This window comes from Rhipicephalus sanguineus, chromosome 1, assembly GCF_013339695.2.
Source record: "Rhipicephalus sanguineus isolate Rsan-2018 chromosome 1, BIME_Rsan_1.4, whole genome shotgun sequence".
Classification (NCBI taxonomy): domain Eukaryota; kingdom Metazoa; phylum Arthropoda; class Arachnida; order Ixodida; family Ixodidae; genus Rhipicephalus; species Rhipicephalus sanguineus.
Window position 1 is genome coordinate 234,131,208 of NC_051176.1, and position 7,693 is coordinate 234,138,900.

At 44.7% G+C, this 7,693-nt stretch overlaps 1 protein-coding gene across 1 annotated transcript in view; it reads left to right on the top strand.

Annotated features, from left to right (window-relative positions):
* LOC119374771 (uncharacterized) overlaps window positions 1-7,693 on the top strand; it is an 89,260-nt gene that overhangs the window by 7,781 nt on the left and 73,786 nt on the right. The window lies entirely within an intron of this gene.

A 7,693-nucleotide genomic window follows, 5' to 3' on the forward strand; every position in this document is an offset into this window, starting at 1 on the left:
TAATTGGTGTATTTACAAGAAAAAAGTTGGAGGACGCTTGATAGCGTAATCGAGCACCGTGTGCATCGCCTTCTCAATCGCTACGCTGGCTTCGCTTCTTGGTGGGTACCTCATCCGTGCCGTAAGGAAACGAACGCCTGTGCGCGCAGCATTGGCCGTTTCAAACTATCCTATAGAATGCCTACTGCATGTACAGGCGGGTCCACTGTTAAAGGGAACACTTCCATGCGGGGCATGTTTGAATGTCACTTTCTTGCAAAAACGTAGTGGCTAAAATTTGCATAACACTACTGGTGGTTGACAGTTCTGCCTCTTTTTGACAGACTCGTGCAGTGAATGAGCAATGTTGCCCTGTCCACTTGCTGTTAGATGGCCAGCAAAATGAAAGGTGCTCATTAGAGTGTTCCCTTTAACAGTGGACCCCACTGTACAGTTGCGAAGTGCCCAAATTTTTTTTCGGGGGAGGCACGCCCTTGATCCGACATGGGGTCCGGGCAGGTAAGTGTGATTAAGTGCCATTTTGTGCTCTGTATACCATGGCAGAAAAAAATGAGGGGGGAGGGAGGTCGCGGGCCCGGTGTGCCCTCCCCCCTCCTGAAATCGACCAGGACACAGGCGCCTTTTTTTTTTTTTGTGCTACTCGCAACTAAGCTTTATTCAGAAAAGTCTCCCTAATATATACACAACCGAGTGGCGCGCACAGGCGCAATGCGCATGAAAGTCAACAACGCTAAGAAGCACGGAAGCTTGGGCGAGTTTGTAAGACATCATGGCACAACTTCAAAGCGCTAAAAAACAGGGACAAACGAAAAAGAGTGGACACGACGAGCGCTAACTTGAAACTGAAATGTATTACAAGAAAGATTGGAAAAAGGTAAACCCTATTAGATGGCGCACATGCGTGCACACTTGCGCAGGCTGCTCAGAAAAGCCCAAGAAAAACATCACAAAATCACTTTGGTATGACGCCAGATTTCTGCAGTAGATTATATTCGCATTCCAACAACGCTAATCAGGATCGGAAGAGCAAGACATATTCACATCATAACCAAGTTTCTAAGAACAGGTTTTCCTTACTGCGCAGCACAACAGAAGTGTCACTGATGCAATCACTTTTTTTTTAATATGATAAGCCTCCATTAGTTTTCTCGCCAGCGCATTCCCACTTCTGCCCAGAATTCGAATGCTAGACAGCACTGGTTCACAGGAACAGGTCCTACAATGCATAGGTAGATGAAAAGTCAAATTATTTTGAACAGATCGCTCGTGTTCCCGTGCTCGATCGTTGACTCACCGACCAGTCTGTCCGATATAAACCTTGCCACAAGTGAGTGGGATTTCGTACATGACGCCTACGGCGCATGTGACGTGTACGGCCGAACGTGTTTTTTTCCGACGTCGGCTTTTTAAGTGGTCCCGAAATGCGAGGGCATAGCCCAGCCAGTTTATGCGGCGCTGAAAAAACTATAGGCACATTGTGCCTATTTGCCACATCTTTTAAATTGTGGCAAATTTTTTAAACAGTGCCTGTCCTGTGCATCTGTGTTCCTTCGTAGTGCTGGTCGATTTCGCGCTATAAAGTTTTCAAGATTATGAACCAACTAGCCCACCAACGTATTCTATTTATACCACTACGTGTTCGTAAGGTGCCACGCGCCCCTGCGCAGTTGCACACTTTGTTGATGTTGTTGCTGAAAATGATGATTACTCATGCCTGAGCTCTTTTTAATGGTGGACCTTTAAAGCACCCACTCGTTGCGCAATTCACATGTTTTGACGCCGGGTGCGATTCTGCGCTTCTGCCACGCAATATTACATACTCCTCCCACTACATGGCACTCATGTAGTGCTTTTCTTTTCTGGAGCAATTTGACGCAATGGCGTGACTCGGTTGTAGGACACCTGCTTGCCACGCAGACGGCCTGGGTTCGATTCTCACTCGAACCGAAGAATTTTATTTGCATCTTTCTCAATTTTGCGCTCACAGACAACGCTGGTTGTTCACAACCAACGATGCCGACGCCAGAATTTCTGTGAAGCGAGCTCTTTAACGCCATCGCCTTAATGTGGATGGCTCTCAAGCGGCCGTAAGAGTCGTCGTCATCCTCTAGCTCGAGCGAGCTTCATCGTTCTTTACACCGCAACATCATTGAAAATCAGCCACCGAATAAGTGGGCAATATACTGTGATTCAAAGGCAGCCTCCGAGGCGTCAGACAACGTATTGCCGCACGCGCTTGCTTATTTACGTGCGAGCGGGCTTCACTTACAAAAACTGTCACACGTGTTACCACTCGCCGGCGCAAGCCGCGCTTGGAATGTATCGGCGTTACGTCCTCGAATGTTGTCATCTATTTTCTGCGCGACACAAAAAGCCATGTACGTATACATTCTCTGGAACATGCGCGAGCACCAGTGATAACGGTGGGACCTACGATGATACATGCATCATCGTAGGTCCCAGCGTTATCACTGGTGCTCGTGCACGTTCCATCGAAGATGAGATTATCGACGACCGTCGACTTTGCTCGCCATTGTACTGCGAGTGTTACTTGCTTGCACTTTGAGTGTTCACTTTGCTGGGCACAAGTTTGCTCAATAAATAACTAATTATTCAATGGTTTTGCTGCCTGCTTCTTCACCGTCACAACCACGTGACGATATTAATAAAGGCTAAACGTTTTCACAATTTTTTCCGCGCCTTAACGACTCAGGTAAGAGAGAATAATTTGAAACCCATGACTTGACGCGGACGAGGGTGGCTGTGTGGGGTTGTTGGTTAGTCATACTTTTAGGGGTTGAGCGCGAAAACAGACAGGAACAAAGGGAAGAATGTAAACACACACACACACACACGCACACACACACACGCACGCACACACACACACACACACACACACACACACACACACACACACACACGCACACATTGGCGCCAGTTGTGTGTGTGCAACATTCTTACTTTTGTCCCTGTCTTTTTTTCGCGCTCAATCCCTCACAGTTAACGCGGACATCATGGACGTTGTGGCTTTGTTGCTTATTTGAAAATAATATGGAAGAATAGCCTTAATTTTATCCTGTCATAGTAACTTTCCTTGCCAACTGAGCAGAACTTAGAGCTCCGAAAAAAAAAATATTTAAAAGTCTAAACTAATGGCGCGCGTTGTTTGGTGCATCAAGAATTCTACTATACGACGCAATAATGTGATGCCGCCACAACTCATTTCAGGGAGTTATTCGTACATAAAATTGCGTGTGCTACTTTATAAAATACGAGTAGGCATGATCGGGAAGATTTATTCATTAAACCTAAACAGCCGCACTCATGAGTCACGCACATATTACTTGCATGCCTGTATAGTGTGACTAAGGTAGGATACTCGAAAACAGTAACGGATGTTTGTGAACCGTTGCCAGCGTCTACGTGAAGCGCGACTGCACCCCAACGCTTCACGGCGGCTGATGGTGTCGCCGGCCGCACACCAAAATGGCGGTCGCAATCTTGGGAGTCCATAACTTAAGTGAAAAATGGAAAGATATTCAGATACCACAGGGCTTTCAAACTTCCGAGCCTTACAGTAATGTGCTCCAATACGTTTCATTGCGGTGCAAAACTTCAGCGTGTCGGCCAACCTTATACCCTTCAATTACATAGCCCGATAATTTACTATGCATAGCTCAGTTAAGCTGCCAGGTGTAAAAGCAATAATGTGCAGTCACCCAGACACAGATTGCAACTTTCCAAAATAATCATTAGAGAATTCGCTTGATTGACTGATCAAGCATATTATCGGGTCCTACATTGTGAAGGCAACCAACCCACAGACTAGAAGGAGTGATGTGTGTTGATGTTCGCCACCTGTAGTGGAAACATACATGTTTGCGCGCGCGCGCGCGCGCGCGTGTGTGTGTGTGTGTGTGTGTGTGTGTGTGTGTGTGTGTGTGTGTGTGTGTGTGTGTGTGTGTGTGTGTGTGTGTGTGTGCACCTGTGCGCACGTGCGCGCCTTCTATGGGCATAAAAATGTCGTGCGCATGCATGCCGCTGACATTTATACGATGAGCTGTACACGCCTAGCTGAACAGATAGGCGGATTGACTGCGCTGTTGTATAATGGCATGAATCGACAGTTCCATCATGTCGTTTATTCGGGTGGCTGTGAAACGCACCTGAATAAGGTGCCCGGATTCGGCATATTTATTCAAATTCCATGGTTGGAACGGACACTTACATTACAAAGACACTAACTCCGGCGCGCACAGAGCCCGCGTTTATTAGATAAGGCGCTTGCAAATTCAACGCGAATTCTATATTTCATTCGCTCACTGCATATATAGCTTTCGGTGTGGCGCCACATTTGCTGTAGCCCCCACATCGATTGCAAATTTAAAGCCCATATTTTATCGACGATCACATTGATTCGGTGCCTAATGTATTATTATTCAAGCATCCCTGAGTATTAATTCAGTCTTGTCCCGATAATAATAAGAAAAAAAAAGGAGCTATAGCCTGGTGTCACACTTCCACGTTTCTCTGGTAACTCCTAATCGAAACCGAGTGCTATATGTACACGTCCACGAAAAACACTCATTTCACGTCAGACAAACGAAATGGGATACGAAAGCGGCAGAGAGCAATAAAGGCAACGCATACGAGCGATATCAGCGCGACGTAAAACGCTTTGTTGCTGCGCGTAAATATTTTTACCACTTCCTTGTGGACTTTTTTTTTTTTCGTTGGTTCTATATGTATATAACCTCTGTAATGCATACAGCTATAGGCAATTATCGTTGCAATATAGGATACGGCAGCCAGTTCCTGACTTTCGAAAAGATGTTTTGTTGTGCACGCAACCTGAATTGCACTTTGCAATAATGACATTTTTTTTCCCTTCCATATATAATGTAAGACCAGCGCAGGTGAAACTATCATCGATAGTCGCCATTACCTATTTTTTCCTATTTTTTCGCTCCAATGTTTTCATCGACAGCTATTTCCAATCACTTTCTGATTTCGACAGTAACGGTCGCATGCGCTTCAGGGATCAGCAAAAGCTGAACGATGATAAGACGTTGTCAAGGGGTAATAAACAAATATTTTAGCAATGTATTTACAGGAGAAGAGATAATAAATAAACAATTACGTCATAACAACTGTAATAAGTACAACCAGATACATAATATATATACGCTGAAAAATACACACAGAATGTCCAAATATATGAATAAAAGGTACGCTCGTAAGCTTTCTGGCACACTAAATAGTTCAGATACAGTTCGACGTATGCAAACCGGTATCGTTTCTTTTTCTTTTTTTTTTACAGCGGCACGTATTTTTTGCTGCTTGTTGGACGGCCAAATTTTTCGTTTTTCTGGCACGTCTTCAGTATTATTAAAATAAAAATTCCCATAATTTGCGAAGTGGGCCACTACCCGGACCTCCGGAGGACAAGGATACGGTAGAGCATTACCAACTCGCTCAGCCTGCCGTTTTAAAATTTTCCACTATTTCTTTCCTGACGGGTGACTCCTTCCCCGTTATGCAAAGAACAGCATTTCCTTTTATAAATTTTAGACAATTAGTTACCTAGAATTCCTCTCTTTATTTTCACTAATTTCATTTTCACTTCGTATCTTTTGCAACATACCGAACAAGAAGAATAGGAATAGGTCGAAGGTAGAGCACTGCACGGTCTCGGGCCTACCCGAAAACCCGGGCCGGGTAAAGTAGTTTTCACGGTAGGCCCTGGCCGGGCTCGGGTCGGGCTGGGCTTGGACTTTGCTCAGTTCTTAAGATTGTTCCACATACGTTCTGCATAATTTATCGCGAAAAAACGCTCTTTCTACAAGACACTTGGAGAAACTTTATCATGGACAATTACTGAACTTCTTTTGCTTCATGCATATGAATCTACTTGATAGATTAGGCGCTTATATGGTTATCTTACTATTCTGTGCTTTATTAATTGCATTCGCTAATATTTTATATCCCAAATGTTGTTTTGTAATCGCAGTAATAAATATAATATGATAAGTTTGTACGTATAACTTATCATCGGAAGAGCGATCACAGAGGTCAGAGCGGGGAAACGTGTCTGAAAGTCCCAGCACTCCACTAAAACGAAAGGTCTGCGCGGAGTCTCGTTACATAGAATCACTGTAAAGACACATTCTATTTCCGTGGCTCCGTCACGGCTCCCAGTGGTCATGTGACGCGGCATGGACAAGCACAGCCTGCTTTGTGTACCCACATTGTTAACGACTGAGCTTTCGTCGTGTTCCGCAATATGGTGCGAGAGCTACACGACACTGCCGCAACAGCGTTGGAATGTGCAGGAATAGCATAGGTTCATTAAACAAGGTGTGGGACAAAGTATATTCACTTGACGATATATCTGGCTTGAAAAATGGCAGTTACGAATTCCGTGCCGGGTGATGTCCCCTTACCTCGAACTATATGCACACAATGAGTAAGCGTCGAGAAGCTTATCCACGGCTTTATTAGTATTACCAAACTGGAACGAACCCCGAAAATAGATCGAAATCTCTTCGTCCGCCTCCCACCAGTCTTACCGGCGTGTAGTCCAATCGCTACCCATACCGATACAACATCGTTCGCAAGGCACACACCATTGTAATATAAAAAAAAGAGCACGTACAAACCGTGCATAACATACACTGCTGAAACCTGCGAAGAGAAGCTTTCAAAGATGAGTTTTATAGATTATATTGAAGAGTGGCACGACGTTCGGAAACGAGAGAAATGAAGGCATGAGCTGGAAATCTATGTTCATTCCACAGAAGTCCGCAGAGACGTCCGAAATTTGCTCCAGTGGTGGAAGTCTGAGAACTACGACTGCCGACGCCTTCAGAATTCGCAAGGCAGATTTCGTGCGCCCCTGCGGCTAGCGCCAGCAGTTCAAAAAAACTTTAGCGTCGCAGGATATCTAATGCAACAGCGCATGGCGCTGGTGCTTACAGCCGAAATGTCTTGATAATTTGACTTTTCGCACAATAACATGTGAAGAAAGTGAAGAAATGAACTGCAAACTGTGCCACAAGACAAAACTTGTAGAGTACATAGTGGCAGTGGTGTGGTATATGGAGTTTGTACGTATAACTTATCATCGGAAGAGCGATCACAGAGCTCAAAGCGGGGAAACATGCCTGAAAGTCCCAGCAGTCCACTAAAACGAAAGGTCTGCGCGGAGTCTCGTTACATAATGCTATAACCAAAAACTTTTTCGTCCTTTCCTCTGTTTATACGTATTTCGAAACGTACACGTGGGGCACGGAGTTCGTTATAATTTTTATCTAGGTTAGCATATTTACAACACAGGTAATCAATTTGGCTTTTTTTTTTTCCTGTGGCAAGGTACTACTATATATATATGTTGAAGAAGGCGCTACATATCCAGAAGGGTGCACGATTGTGTTTGATGGTGCAATAAAAACAAGGTGAAGAGAGCGTTCCGTTCTCTGTCTCCTCTATTCTTATTGCGCTCCCTGTTGAAACTGAACTCATGCTGCAAGTCACTTTTCTTGCTGCACTGTCTGCTACCAAACGCTCTTGGTGATTCCCATTATATTTGTAGAAAAAATAGGCCCAGTATACCGCTGCCGAATAACCGTTCACCGTACCCAGTATGTCCGGTCAACTATTACCACAGTGAGGCCATTTTGTACAAGGAATTACC